The sequence below is a fragment of the Nilaparvata lugens genome, chromosome 1 (genome assembly GCF_014356525.2).
Source record: "Nilaparvata lugens isolate BPH chromosome 1, ASM1435652v1, whole genome shotgun sequence".
Classification (NCBI taxonomy): Eukaryota; Metazoa; Arthropoda; class Insecta; order Hemiptera; family Delphacidae; genus Nilaparvata; species Nilaparvata lugens.
Genome location: NC_052504.1, coordinates 92,294,603 through 92,311,724, shown reverse-complemented (window position 1 = coordinate 92,311,724; position 17,122 = coordinate 92,294,603). Strand labels below are relative to the sequence as shown.

Here is a 17,122-nt window from a genome sequence, read left to right as displayed (position 1 = left end):
TAAGACCTCTTTCGTTCAGTTATAATACAGTATAATAAATAATGTGATAATACAGTTATAATACGAAAAGAATCAGCTGATAAAAACGTGTTCGTGGCGTACAAGTCCGCACGCATCTTGATAAGTCTTAATTCCTCGATTGTGTCATAATGTGTCATAATTTCAATCATACTTGGGAAGTGTTTTTGTGTCGAAAATATGTGTTTCAGTTCGGTTTGTAGGGAAATTAAGTGCGCTTTTTGTGTTGTTTGGTTGAATAGAACCAAATTTTGATGAAGTGGATTTTTGATTGCAGGAAGCGACTGCACAATGCTGCTGCACTTGCACTGTCCAGGCTGCCCAGCACTTCCTCGGAATTACTGAGGTAAATCTAATCTATAATTAATAATAATCATAATTAAATTAGAATGAGTAGTTAAAAATGCTGTTATTTGTTCTAAATTTCTGAATTTTCGGGACGTGGATTAGTGATTTTGGTGCGTGTTTTTTTGCTTTCTAATATTGGAAGAAGCTTTTCGAAATGATATTTTTGTCCTACTAAACTCAATTGCAGCTGTTTTCCATGCATTGAATCAATCCGGTAAACAACTGTTTGCAGAACAAGAAAACATGTGATTTTCATTTCAGCATACTATACTGTAAAGAAATCATGTTTTTTTTTTTTACAGTCGAGTATGTTTCCCACTTCTATAGTTAATATAGTCCTATGTTAATATAATAACTCAAATCAAGAATTCATCTAAAAAGTTTCAAGTTATAAGAAATCATCTGAAATCTTATAATATAGGCCTTTATTATTTTATTTGAGCTCGATGGGTCTGTCTGTTATGAACTAGGCGCTACGGGCTAGGTCATTTTTTTAAAATGCAGTAACTCGAGCATAAGCAGGTAATGGTTTCTGTTTCTCAGCAATATTATTCTTTCTCAGATGAATATGACAAAAAAATATTGTACGTAACTTGTACGGTAACGTATTTACTGCATTCGTATGATAATTCTGCCCTCAACTACGTTTCGGGCAGAAACAATCATACTTATGCGGTAAATTATCGTTACCGGACTTGTGACGTAAAGTACTATTATGTGATGGCTACTCTTATTTATGTTGAAATTTATGTTGAAAAATCAAGTACACTTTAAATTTTTAAAAGGAGTGTTCTTAGATTTTCAATTTCAAGATAAGTTTCATCAAGTATATTCGAGTAAAGCACTTTTTCCAAGTTGTTCATCTGATGAGAAGAATTTGTTGAGGCATACCTGATCTTGAGTACCGGTTGGGTTTCCATGTTGCATGAACCGGTTTGAAAGCGATTAGGCTACCGTACGGTCTACGGTTTATGGTCGAATGAGTTTTGAATCATTGTAAATGACTTGTACTTGTACTGCCCACTTGTGGTGTGTTTGATGTAGAACCTGTGTCGGAAGTGAAATGATGAGAACATTACCCCAGAAGCATGTTTCAAAAAATAACTGAAATTAAATCGTTTTCAAATGAAATAAATTTCACTAAAGTTGATTCAATAATAATAATGATTTTATTATCAGTCATACAAAATATACAATAACTTATAGATGCATAAAGACAGTCTGAAAATAATACACATATGCAATGCTCAAAGAGCTTGTTCGCATATATGGGAGTATGATATTTAATACTATTTAGAAAATATGAAAACTAATATAATCAATATTAAGAGTACTAAGAATATTTAGAAAATGAAATTCTCAACTAAAATTATTGACAAAAGATGATTCAATATGAATACAATATAACAATAAATTAATAATAAAATCAATGAATATTTAGTAAATGAAACAGTGAAGAATATTCCCTCATACCGTAATGAATATAATCTTGAAATTTTATGAATATTTATGTTAAAAATTTTTAAAGGATCTGTTCCGAAAATTTCAACTTTAGGCGACCATATCTCTAAAAGTAATAATAGAACAAATTGTCCCACATACATTTATTCATATCTTGACATAGTATCCAATTTTTTTGAATGTCATCAGTAGAACGATCCCAAAAACTCGTTGCTCAGCCTTAAATAATTATGTGGAATGTTCTACTAAAAGTGTGTCGTCCTATATAGTTGTATTATGAAGCTCTCTTGCGTAGAATAATTTGCAGTATAATAATTATATGAGTTTCTACTACTGGTCCAGCAGTTTCTTGCATCCAGAGAGCATAGAATCAGAGATGAACGAAATAATCCTTAGTTTCTTAGGCAATCCTTAGTATATAAAAATATAGTATCCTTACTCTATGAAAGAATGTAATATTCCATACATTTAATACACTCTGCTCGCATTCCATCTGCCATTTATTTCGATTATTCCAGTCCCCCTCAACGTGATAACTTCCTATCATACCCTTGTTTGTTCCACAAATGCAGTAAAATACCGAAGTGAAAGAAAATCGTATTCACAGGAACAAGATCATTGACAGTATTAAGTTTAAGTTATTTCTGCAAGGATTTATGAAGCCCTCGAACTGAACCAGCTACGCAGTTTTCAATGACATAGATATTCCATGAATAAGTAGTATAGTACACATTATATATGAAATATAGAGATGAATTGAGGTGTGCAATTATAGCGTGGAATCTATAAGAAAGGAAAGAATCGGCTTATGATAGGGTTAGGAAATTCACGAATGAGGCATCATCATCACGTTTGAGCTTCTAAACTGATTAACAGTAAATTTTGCATATCAATTCTCAATTAACCGATGACGACTATAGGCCTATTTTCAATTATTCAAGATTTCATTGCGTCAAGTTTTCAGTTTCAGGTTTGAAAATAGACCCTTGCGGAGCACGGGTTACCTGCTGGTAATATAATAAAGGGGAGAATCGGCTTATGATAGGGTTAGAAAATTCACGAATGACGCATCATCACGTCTGAACTACTAATAAACTGATAAACTTGAAATTTTTCATACTGATTTTTTGATTCACCGATGATGATTGCAGGCCTATTTTAAAATTATTCAACATTTTTGTAGGTCAAGTTTTCAATTAGATCCTTGCCGAGCACGGGTTACCTATACTAGTATAAAAAAATCTGGTTTAGTGCACTCACATAACTTTCCTTGCCGTTATAAAAAATTTATCAACTGACGCTAGTGTTCCCGCGCATCTCAAGTCTACTTTTCTAAGATCTGAGCCAGCTGGTGACAGGACAATAGCGCTGCAGACACACGAAGTCTGCTATCTCTTCATAGTGAATGATTTAATAGAATCAACAGTTGCCAACAGTTTGCAATTGAATAATCCTATTTTCTCGAATTTCGAGCTTATCTTTAATATTAGGTGAAAATGTTACTGAACATTAATTGTAGAGATTTTTATGCTCAATCTTTTCCACTTGATTTTTTTGTTTAAATTGTATCTGAAGCCTGATAATTGAGAATCTGAAATCAAACTTTGCATAGATGGGGCAGAGCTCCTGAAATTTTTACAGATATGAGACTTGTGGCACTTGATAGAGCTTATTAATGACTCTTTTAGGTATGAATTTGATCAAAATCGTTGAAGCCGTTTTCGAGAAAATCGCGAAAAACCCTGTTTTTGACAACATTCTCACCATTTTATCCGCTATCTTGAATTGCATCAGATCGAAATTGTTCGTGTCGGATCCTTCTATTGTAAGGACCTCAAGTTTCAAATTTCAAGTCATTCCGTTAATTGGGAGATGAGATGTCGTGTACACAGACGCACATACACTCATACACACACACACACACCACACACACACACCACACACACACACACACACACACACCACACACACACACCACACACAAAAAACCAAGTACCCTTTAAATTTTTAAAGGAGGGTTCTTATATTTTCAATTTCAAGATAAGTTTCATCAAGTATATTTGAGTAAAGCTCTTATACCGAGTTGTTCATCTGACGAGAAGAATTTGTTGAGGCATACCTGATCCTGAGTACCGGTTGAGTTTCCATTCCATGTTGCATGAACCGGTTTGAAAGCGATTAGGCTACCGTACGGTCTACGGTTTATGGTGGAATGAGTTTTGAATCATTGTAAATGTCTTGTACTACCCACTTGTGGTGTTTTTGATGTAGAACCTGCCTCGGAAGTTAAATGATGAGAACATTACGAAATTTTTTGTTAAACTAATTTATTTAAATAAAAATAGTCATGTATAGAAATTACTTAATGTTCACGTTCTCTCGTTCTAAACGAAATCTATACGCCGATTTTATTTTATTTATTTATTTATTCAGTCATGTACAATTATTACACTTATGTGAGAAGGCACAACAGGCACATCATATTTTATAATAAAATTTTATTTTATAACCTGAAGATGGTGTAATATATCACCGAAACTAGTTGTTCAACTATTTTAAATTTTTTTAAAAATAAAGGGTGCTATAAGATTTATTTTGTTTTATTAATTTAAAAGTAGCCCATGTCAATAAGTGTGTTATATTTAATGCTGTACAACATAGTACAAATTATATGCATTAAAAAAATGAATAGAGGCGTGCATGTGTAAAGTGAAATCTATAATAAAGGGGAGAATCGGCTTATGATAGGTTTAGGAAATTCATTGATTATAGGCCTATTTTAAATTCTTCAAGATTTCATTACTTCAAGTTTTCAGTTTGTCAAGTTTGAAAATAGACCCTTGCGGAGCACGGGTTACCTGCTAGTCTATAATATAATAAAGGGGAGAATCGGCTTATGATAGGGTTAGGAAATTCACGAATGACGCATCATCACGTCTGAACTACTAATAAACTGATAAACTTGAAATTTTTCATACTGGTTTTTGATTCACCGATGATGATTACAGGCCTATTTTAAAATTATTCAACATTTTAGTAGGTCAAGTTTTCAATTAGATCCTTGCGGGGCACGGGGTTACCTATTTCAGTATAAAATAAGTAAAGTGAATGCAGAGCTCTGCTTACTGTCAATATAGTAAGGTAACTTATACTATAAATATAAATAAAAATAAAAATCTCAGTACCCTTTTTGAAATATTTATATTTATATTACAAGTAGCCCTATTCAGAAAAGAGATAAATAAAGTATACTGTACATTTACAGGTATTAAAGGGTTTGATCTATATATATAAAAGCGAAATGGCACTCACTCACTGACTGACTCACTCACTCACTCACTCGCATAACTAAAAATCTACCGGACTGAAAACGTTCAAATTTGGTAGGTATATTCAGTTGGCCCTTTAGAGGCGCACTAAGAAATCTTTTGGCAATATTTTAACTCTAAGGGTTGTATTTAGGGGTATAAAGTTCGTCTTTTAGCATGTATATTCTTCTTCTCCCAATCTCTTAATTATAATTGAAATTTCCATATCATATGTTACTATGGAACTATAATCTAGATAGAGTACCTCTTCGAAACAGTTGTTAACTGGCAACTAAATTAATAATTTTGTCAGGTTGGCATTAAGTTGAGTTGACTTTGTTAACTTGGCACCAAGTTGAAGATTTAAATGCATTTATCGCGGAAAAATTGATTGGGCACTGCTACTTCAATCCTGGGAATATTATATTACTAGCCGTCAGGCTCGCTTCGCTCGCCATATCCGTTTAGCCAGACGTTTAGTCTGGACCCCCGACTGGATTGTCCTAACATATGATAAAAATGCCCAAATGTCGCTCGCCTGCTGATCTCATTCTTGGACGATCCAGTCGGGGGTCCAGGGGGCGGAGCCCCCTTGCTAGACGGATATGGCGAGCGAAGCGAGCCTGACTGCTAGTGTTCTGATATAGATAAAAGGATCAGTGTATAATAATATGTTTTGATCAGATGCACAAAGATGAATCCATTTTGAACCAATGTAACTACATTATATAGTCTCTGTTTGGAACTGAATCTAGGACTAAATTGGGTTGACAGATGCACTTTCCATTCCGTTCTGATTATATTGGTATATCCAGGTATCTATGGAATACATTACCTAATGGATACTTATGTGTTATGTACTGTAGCAGGCTGATTTTAACTAGAATCGCATTATAGTTGACACCACTTTTCAATCTGTGACTGCGTGTGACTGCTGTTTGTGTATTTATGATGTGTCAATTTATGATAAGTTGCTCTGCGCCGTTGAGAGGAAAATCACTTTCTTTACGTTGTGATGGATTGTGGTGGACACTTTTGAAAGTCAGATTTGAATTTGAGATTCTATTTGTGATTCACTATTGCGAGACTCACTTCTAAACTGTCAGCCTTCCTATGAAATAACATCAAGACTTCTTATTCAAACAATGTTGTCAGTTAGAGGTGAATCTGACTATAGCAGTCACTGTGCCGCTGCTTTTTATGACCTTGGTTCTTTTTTATAATCATTTCGTAGTAGCCTACTGAAATACAGAGACAGATTGCTTCAAACATTTAACATGTGCTACACTCAAAAATTGTCCTATTTTAATTCTCTTATTCCAATTGTTTCATGTTACCCATCTTAGAAAGGTTAAGGGCCGGGTTTCGAGCTCGGGATTTAGCTAAGTTCTAGACTTAAAACAGCTGGAGTCGGAAAATTGGCTTTCCGAAACGGAGTGTAGTCGCAATCAACTTTTAAATTAAATTTTGAAAAACTAGAAAATAAAATGAAGAGAAAATAGTGTGAAGCTTCAGCTATTCTGAATTATTCAGGAATGTTTCATTTCGTCAGGGAAAAACGTTTCCAATCATAGAATTGAGAAAATTAAGATTATCATAAAAACTCGACTACGCCCCGTTTTGGAAAGCCAATTTTCTGACTTCAGCTCTTAAGTCTAGTACGGTACTTAGGGTACTTAGCTAAATACCGAGCTCGGAAACCGGCCGGCTACATGGTTTACATAACGGAAACTGTTGAAGTCCACGTTATAATGGCAGTGGAGAAAGATAGGAGAACAGTGTTGCCGAGTATCTGCCTTCTATAGAAGATAGCTGATACTGGTATATCTGATGTGATATCAACTGTTCATTCTTGTTTAAAATAATCTATCATATTTTTTCGGCTAGAAGAAATATTTTACCATGGTAAAATGATGAATTTTCATTATTGAGATTGAATATTTTGTAAATTATTCAAATTTATTCATTTTGTCATAAAATAATACAGATTGATAAAAAATATTCTAAAATTACAAAATAATAAAATTTGCTGGTAGTGCCGGCAAAGAACAACTTGTGCGCCGGCAGTGAGTTCGATCATATTTCTACATTGTTAAAAAACGATCTGGAAACGCTGCGGAGCTAGGAAAGGATAGATCTGCTTTGTTGTATGATAGACAAGAATAGCAACATCAATGCTAATCAAATACTGCCATTATAATGTGGACCTCACAAGACATGCATAGCACGACTTGTGATATTTAAATGTGGTAGATAGTGTATCAATTTTCTTGGGATTGGTTTATGACCCACTGTACTAATAAAGTTATTGAACTTTTAACAATGGATTACTGGGAGTAAATCTCTTGTTATTGAACTAATTACTTTCAAAATATGATGAATAATAGTAGAGGATAACGAATATTCGTGTATAACAATTCGATTTCTGAGTCTTCTGTTCTGCATATTGCATCATCACCGCAGATAATAGAGAATATTGTAAAAAGTTCCTCCAGACGGCACTTTGCCATGGAGAGAAAATGCCTACAATAAAATGTTATAACTGATCTATTTTGTAATGTAATTATTGTGAAATTGAATAAAGGCCAATTTATTATTTATTATTATTATTATTATTATTATATTGTAAAAAGCAGTTTTATCTAAATATTGTTGGTATTGAAATTTACATCCTGGTAATCGCTGAATGTTACATCATTTAAAAGCATTGATTCAATTTGAAGTACATAAATAACGGTATATTCATAGCTAAGGATCTTTACTGTGTTATTACTGAGAAAATGTTACTTTTTTATTATTCACACTAGTTTCGTATTTCAGCTGTACAAGTAATTTTTCAGTCTATTTGCAAGTACAGTAAGTTTATTCTCTTCCTCACTCAATTTCAGTTTTAATTTTGAATTAGAAAAATAACTTGCATGAAGTAGACTAGATTGACAAATTTAGAGGCTTAGTGAACTTGTACTCAAGTTCCAATGTACCCCGAACACATTCTACTTTTCTTGGTAAGTTCGTTTTAGTTTTGACAGGTTTCTTCAACTCCCCCACCCCCTTCCCTCTTCCTTACATGTGCGTGTGATATCTGGCGTTTCCATATTCGTCCAGCTGTTCTTGTAAGGCTGCACTCGAGTATTTGTCCTGAACCTTTTTTTGATGAGTTACAACCAGTGAGTTTAGAATATAACACTCTATATTGAATAATATAATATAGAATGTTACATTCTATACTCACCGGTTACAACTGAATTTACTAGAATGTAACCAACAACCTAACTGCATTCCTGTTCTAAAGAGACTAAAAATAAACGAGTCTATTCAAATCATGGCTTGAGATTGTAATGAACACCTCAACTGGTTTAATTTCATGCTGCGAGTTTTAATGGTTGTGAAGAGGGGGGGGGGTCGCAAAGGTGTCATCAGGTCACTCGGACTAGAAACATGAAACCAGTTGGACTGTTCCAAAGTGGTCCTTGACAAACTATTAACTACGACAATCTATTTGTTTTATTCGGTCTCACTTTGGCGTCTCACGTCTCCATTTGTGCTCCAGAACAAACTTATATAATTTTTTGTGCGTTTTTAGGGTTTACGAAGTTCTTGTTTGCTTTATATCAGGTGCTCACCTACTAGCTGTATGGTTTACATTAATTAATTTACCAACTTGCATCGTTTCATGGGAGATAATTGATTGATTGATCTCTATTATTTGCTAGGCTAGGCAGAATGGTATCCATACGTTATGGTTTAACGTATTTGATGGTCTTTTGACTTTAAGAGGAATGAATGAGAGTAAAGTGCATAGAGAGAATGAATGAAAGAATGATCGAGTGATTTATTTCTATTATTATTAATTGAGGTCATATAAGTCTTTGACTTGTGTCTTTGGAGGTAGGAATTGAGGAAAAGGAAAGTGCATAGAGGAATGAACGACTCACTATTATCGTTCACAAATTCATTTTGTTTGAAAAGTAGATTCAATGATCTCTATTTGAGCCAGAATACATATACATAAGCCACGTCACATACAAAATTCAATTTACACAATCAGATATAGCCTACTTCCAGATTCGCTGTGAACCATCAGGAGTCTATTTCAAAAAATAAATGAAAGAGAAATGAGTGAGATGTCACCAACATAGGTGACATAATTCTTCAAGGCAATTTAAAAAAAAATATATATTTATATGTTGCTGATGCAGTCCAGCGTAATGTTAATTTCTAGAGAATTTTGAGGTATTCACGTCGAGTTTCAAACAATATCAAATAATGGTTTCAAACAATAAAACAATGGATTTGAAAGTATTATTTATATTATAAGTCTTGATAGATCTTTTAATATTTTCTATGTTTAAACACATTTTTCTTCACAATATTCATCAAATTCCACCACTACACTCCGTACAAAATAAATTTTTCTTCACAATATTCATCAAATTCCACCACTATACTCCGTACAAAATTACTTCTGACTTGGAGGAATATTCGGCGCAGAGAAATGTAGGGAGATCAGCCAATTACAGTGATGGATAGGGTCATAGGTAGAAGCGCAGTTGCCAATTTGTCGATTAGAGTCAGTCGAGTAAAGGATTCCAGACAGGAAACTCCGTAAGTTTAACATAAGGGCTTGAATACTCACGAGAACGCTGGCCAGTGCAGAACGGAAACTTCGCCGCCGTTGTATCCCTACCTCTGTTGCGCATGTCCCTCCCAAGTCAGAAGCTATTTTTTACAGAGTATATATAATTGATAAAACAATATGAAAACTTGAAGCACTCTTTATTTTTCAAAAAAACGTTAAAAAAATTCAACAACTAGTTTCGGTGATCACACCATCGTCAGGTTATAAAAAAAAATTATATTGTTTTATTAATTTAAAAAGTAGCCCAAAAGTGTGAATGAAGTGTTTTAGAGTATAATTAATAAATTTTTCCTCCACCTACTGTCAAACGTACTTACTTTACTCCCTGAAACATGATACTAAAGTATCACTTTTTGCTCTCGGTACTAAAAAACAGAAAAACTCCCTAGGGAGTAAAAGTGACTCCATTTAAATAACATGGGAAGCATCTCTATTTTAAAAACGTACATTTGGAATAGGTCAGAAGGTCTAAGCTCAGATGAGGAAGCATATAGAGTAGTCCATTAAACCAACTAAATTCAATACCTCAACCAGACATTTGATCGATATATAAAATTTATGTTTGTATGCTGAAATTATTATTACAAACTTCATATCACTATACTAAAAAAATGTATATATTTTTTCTTTTATTCCATGTTATTCAAAATATCATCCAACGAATATTACTTATTAACTAATCAAATTTGAAACGGGAACTTCATCATAGCTGTAGTTTTGGCTGTCATTGTTGTTACAACTTTAGCCGACAGATAGTGCTGTCGGAGGAGAACTGTGATTACAAGCCAGCTGTTTCTGTTTACTTTTTAGATTATGTTGTAACACATTGTTTGGTTACATACGTTTTTAAAAACTATTTTATTAGCAGTTTTATAAAAATGTAGGTGTAGGAAAAATGTTGTGTGTATCACGAGTGAAAAATGTTTTTTCTCCCTCAGGAAAATTGTTGCCCTCGGCTTCGCCTCAAGCTTCAAACTTTTCCCTCAGGGAGAAAAAACAGCACTTTTCACTCTAGATATACAAATAACTAAAATAAATCTTGGCTATCTAGAATCTAGGTCATAACGCCTCTTAAGAACTAAAGAGCAAGACATCCCGATACTCTAAGTATTAAGCAATATTTGTTATGAGGCAAGTACGCAAGAAATGGACTGCACCAGAGAAAACGTAGGATTGTTCTATTCTATGATTGCACCTATAGTGAGGTCCACGTTATAATGACAGTGGATAAGATAGAAGAATAGCGATACCGATTCTCTGCATTAATTAATTATATTTCTACACTGTCAAAAACATAATTGGCATCGTTGTGGACCTAGAAAAGTATAGTACCACCGGCTTTGTCGAATGATAGAAAAGGATAGCAAAACCAAAGTTGATCAAATACTGTCATTATAACGGGGAACTCACTATAGCTCCTCTTCCACTCGAATTGAATGAACCCTTCCGTTTTATTGACAAATGGGGACGAGTTCTTGTTGTTTATCGCTGGTGATCACTGCTTGTCACCTGCGCTGCGCAACGGAGCCTGAATCAAACTTCAAACTTTATAAACTTGCCAACTTTATTATCCGCGACGCGACTTGTTCTGTTCTGTGAGTTCACACGCGACCTTATAGTGAGGTTCACGTTATAATGGTAGTGGAGAAAGATGGGAGAACAGCGTTGGTGATTCTCTGCCTTGTCACTGCCTTCTAAAGAGTACCGGCTGATACCGGTATACCTGACCCGGTATCAACTGTTCATTCTTGTTAAAATTAATCAGTATTATTTTATTTTTGACCGAACGAAGTGAGGTCTAAGATTCAAGTCGACGGTTTGGCATTTCTCTTAATGTTTATATGTTTATATGTTGCGCATTTACGGCGAAACTCGGTAATAGATTTTCATGAAATTTGACAGGTATGTTCCTTTTTAAATTGCGCGTCGACGTATATACGAGGTTTTTGAAAATTTTGCATTTCAAGGATGATATAAAAGAAAAAAGAAGCCTCCTTCATACGCCAATATTAGAGTAAAAATCAGACTATAGAATAATTATTCATCATAAATCAGCTGACAATTGATTACACAGATGTGTGGAGAAGCCAGTCTATTACTGTATTTGTATAAGGTCTATAGTTTCAAAGACCTTGAAGATGCATCTTTAAGCTGGGTTTACTCCAAACAAAATGTTTAATAACTTAATCCTTATAGATTCTATTAGATTGAACGCAAGTTGACAAACACACATGTTCATCATGTGTATGATAAGTTATGTTCAATCTAATAATAATCTGATAGGATTGAGTTATTAACATTTTGTTAATAAATTTGGTCTAATCGCAGATTTAAGGTCTTTGGTTTCAATATTTTGTTTTGCAGTCATGGTATTATTATGCGTATCCATCAGTATCAATATTCTCACATTCGAAAAAACTATTTTAATAGGTGATTAAAAATAATCAAATAAACTAAATAATGCTGAAGAATTTATATTTTTGATTGAGAAAAATTAATTTACATTAGATGGAAAGATTATCACGGAACTGGATGAATATTATATAAATTCTGGAATAGAAATATATTCTATTCATTGTTTAAATTAACATAAATATTAATAAATTATGGAATACAAATTCAAACGTGAACTTATTTTGTTAACATTATTTAAAACAGTTGACATCAGGTACTTGTGGATGAGAATACTGTCCACAGAACTACTAGTACCTATTTCTAGAAAATATATTTTCCAATGATTTGATAATATATTTCCATAATAGAGATAGAATAATATGTTTATTTATTAATTATATTTATACATTGTTGAAAAACGATCTGACAAATTTGCTGAGCTAGAAAAGGAAAGCGCTATTTGCTTTTTCGAACGATACACAAGGATAGCAAATTCAAATACTGCCATTATAACGTATGCTAGCACTCACAAGTTAGCATAGTGTATATGTTTGGCAGACGCACTCACAAGTTAGCATAGTGTATATGTTCATAGCTTATGTATGCTTTTTGTATACATGCGCAAGCTAGCATTGTATATAATATTATGCTCATGTAAGCTTTCTACCAAAGACAATATGAATACTAGAATATAATTATTCTATCTTTCTATGTTGCTACTTTTAGTAGGCCGTCTCTGCCGTATGTAGTTTATGTCTGATTGGGCTCATTGTTGTCGCCCTAGATAGAGAGTCGCCCTGGGCTGCTGCAGCCAAAGAAAGCGGGTTTTAATTGATAGTGTTGTTGGACGCGTTAATTGTCTTGGTTGGCGAAGTTTGAGCTTTGTAGTGGTTGTGGTGGGGGGGGGGGGGGTCGTTGAAGAGGGGACTTTGCGAAAAGCGAGAGAGGGGAGGTTTGTGGAGGGACTTTGCGAAAAGGGTGTCGCTCCTGGTTGGGGTGAAACTAATGACTAGTATGTGGAAGGGTATGAGTATTTTTAGTTGGAATGGAAACTGTGAATGCATAGCTATCTGCCGTACAGTGTTTTTGGCTTCATATTAATTTCAATTAGGTATTCATTTTTTATAATAATATACACTGACACTATTATTAGAATAGTAATTCTTTAAAAAAAGGTATTATGGACATTTTTTCAACTTAAAAATCAAGACGCCTCAATGAAATACGTTATTAGAATCCTATTGGGAATTTCTGCCTCTTTCCAACCATATCCTTGAGAGATAGATTTTCACTGTTAGTTTTATAGTTATTGAGGTTTTTCAAAAATATAGAAAAATCTATATATACCACCGCACAAAAACATACCTTATTCATCTATTCAGCAACTCCCATTGGCTTATACTGTACTTCTATTAACTTATTTCTGATAAAAAACACTGCTCTCTCTCATTAGTCAGCTTATGATTGGGTGAATTTCCCGTATTTGAACTCTTATTGGCATATTTGTGAACAACTAAATCACTGCAAACTTATAAACTGCACTGATCAACAAAATCTCTCATTGATCATCTTATATCACAGCTCTCTGGTTTTATTGTCAGCTTGTGATTGGTTGAATTCTCAGTATCTGTACTGCTATTGGGTTATTTCTGATCAACAAAAGTACTGCTCTCTCATTGGTCAGCTTGTGATTGGTTGAATTCTCGGTATCTGTACTGCTATTGGCTTATTTCTGATCAACAAAATGACTGCTCTCTCATTGGTCTGATTGTTATTGGATGAATTTTCTGTATCTATACTCCTATTGGCTAATTCATGGTCAACAAAATGACTGTTCTCTCATTGGACACCTTGTGATTGGTTAGATTTTCTGCATCTGTACTCCTATTGGCTAATTCATGGTCAACAAAATTACTGCTCTCTCATTGGGCAGCTTGTGATTGGTTGAATTTTCTGTATCTTTACTCTTATTGTGTCATTTTTGATCAACAAAATCACTTCTCTCTCATTGGTCAGCTTGTGATTGGTTGAATTTTCTGTATCTGTACTCCTTTTGGCTCATTTTTGATTAACAAAATCACTTCTCTCTCATTGGTCAGCTTGTGATTGGTTGAATTTCCTGTATCTGCACTCCTATTGGCTCATTTTTTATCAACAAAATCACTTCTCTCTCATTGGTCAGCTTTTGATTGGTTGAATTTTCTGTATCTGTACTCCTTTCGGCTCATTTGTGATCAACAAAATCACTTCTCTCTCATTGGTCAGCTTGTGATTGGTTGAGTTTCCTGTATCTGTACTCCTACTGGCTCATTTTTGATCAACAAAATCACTTCTCTCATTGGTCAGCTTGTGACTCTGACAAGATACTTTAATCTCACTGTAGGTGTGTAGGGGCCTACTGTAAATCAGTATTATCACAGAATACATACAGAATGGAAAGTCGTCTAGTATCTTGTTGCCAAAATCCGCCATCTTGAAAGAAAGTTTAGCATTGAAACAGTAGCAGTAATTTTGATTTCTAACAAGTTGGTGCAGTCACGTGACGTGGTAATGGGTGCACTCAAGTCTTGGCGTCATGTAGAATGCATTATTTGGGCTGATACTTTTTATTATGATTATTTGGTATTATTATATTAAATCGGTGGACATTAAATCAGTACAATATTTTGCACATTAATCACTACAAAAAAGGGTAGAATATCTAGGTCGTCCAAATTCAGATCTGTATTTTATTATATTTGTTACAGATGTTCCAGGAATTCCACACAAAAATCAAAGTATTTTTTTAGAGTTGAAATGTTCAGGGACGCATTTGAAAGTTAGGAGCAGTTGCAATTTATGATAATGCAGCTATCACATCGTTTACTAAACCGCTTTTATTACTTTTTCGCAATAAACGATGCATAGCAACATACTCTGCCAACTTGATATCATCAGCTATTGATTTGCTCCAAACGATCAGCATTAATTAATTATTGTGAATAAAATCAATGCTGAACGTTTGAAGTGAATCTCATATTGTAAACAGTGACTGCATCGGCTCTGATCACCTTGAAGGGCCTCCCGCCCTCCTCATTCTCCTCCACCACCTCCTACTTCTCTCTCAGCGCACGCTCTCTCTCTTCTACAACAACAGCAAGTTCACAGTCAAGGCCTTGCGCTGGTCATGGTATCTTTCGCACACACGCACACTCTCACTCTCAATCAAACATATCACAAAAAAGTATTCACCTTGATTTCCCAGTTCATGGTTATTTATAGAAAACTCTATGAATTAGTAAACTTTTAAAAACTTGTCTTTTTTCTTCAGTACTCTTTTAATATGAATTGAAATTAAATCAGTACCCTTTTATACTCTCAGTACCCTTTTAAATTATTTTGTCACATGTTTCGGACATTAAATTCATTTTCATTTTGACTTGAAAATGGCTTTAATGTAATTTAATAATATTTAATAGGGTACTGAGATTTATATTTTTATTGACTGAGCGAAGTGAGGTCTATGATTCAAGTCGACGGTTTGGCATTTCTCTTAATGTTTAAATGTTTATATGTTTTTATGTTGCGCATTTACGGCGAAATGCGGTAATAGATTTTTATGTAATTTGACAGGTATGTTCCTTTTTAAATTGCGCGTCGACGTATATACAAGGTTTTTGGAAATTTTGCATTTCAAGGATAATATAAAAGGAAAAAGGAGCCTCCTTCATACGTCAATATTACCGTAAAAATCAGACTATAACATACAATACATCTTGAAAATGTATCTTTCCATCAACGTTAGTTGACAGTTGACTATAATACTACCCGTTCAAAAACATCGAACATCTTGAAAATGTATCTATCCATCAACGTTGTAGACAGTTGCAGCCAGACCTGATAACAGCGCTAACACTCACATTCCGGGACGACACGTCACGGTACGATAGGACAGAAAGCTCTCTCTATATTTATTTAGGATTTTTTCTAGACATTTTAAATTGATAAATTGTTTATTAATTTTTGAGAAAACATAACAAAAGGCAATGTAATTTTACTGAGCGCGAGGTCTACTGTTCACAGAACTACTAGTTTATCTTAGCAAGAGAATAATAATAATAATAATAATTATAATTATTATTATTATTTTTGTAATTATTATTATTATCAGTGAGTTGTGTTTTCTAAATTTCTAAACTTTCTTCTAAACTTTTATGAGTAAGTTTGAATCTTACTGGCTCTAAATTTTGTAAAATAACGCAAACTTTTTTCAATTAATGGTGATTCAAGTGTAATATCTCTGCTTTTTATTCAGTTTTTCAACCGTCAAAATTAAAAAATCCTAGTTTTTGTTATTTTTGAGAGAAAATGGACTATATTTAAAAAAAAATTGAAATCATAACCCTATTTCGGACTTTTAAAATGTTATCTAAATTTGGGAGAGAAATAGTACAAGGAGTATCCTTAGTTTTTCTCACCACTTGTATCACATATAAAAGACAAAGATATCCGCCGACACTGATAACAGATTTTTTTCTGTTTATTGTTGTATCTGCAAATTATTCTTACATCAATGTTACTCAAGGAGGTGGATAAAACGAGTATTTGTAGATTTGTATTAGTTTGTAACAAACATGTCCATTCTGCAATAAAAAAAAAACTATTCAATTTCATTATCACTGTCATTATTGTAACAAATATGTCCAGTCTGCAGTAAAAGAAACTATTCAATTTCATTATCACTGTCCTTTGACCATTCTAAAACTAACTTCTATAGAGAGATCCACGTTATAATGGCAGTATTTGATTAACGATGGTGTTGCTATCCTTGTCTATCATTATTCAAGCCAGATAGCGCTATCCCTTTGTAGGTCTGCTATGCTGACAGATCGTTTTTTAACAATTTAGAAATTAATGTAATCAACAAAAAATTTAATCTATTACTAATCATTATTTTTACTAATTTTATTATAAA

General features: G+C 33.7%; 1 protein-coding gene across 1 annotated transcript in view; it reads left to right on the top strand.

The window, feature by feature from the left end:
- LOC111043345 (mucin-19) overlaps positions 1-17,122 on the top strand; it is a 320,347-nt gene that overhangs the window by 195,708 nt on the left and 107,517 nt on the right. The window contains exon 4 of the mRNA XM_039419355.1: positions 296-364. The gene's annotated coding sequence lies outside the window, so the exon portion shown is untranslated. The remainder of the gene's footprint in view (positions 1-295; positions 365-17,122) is intronic.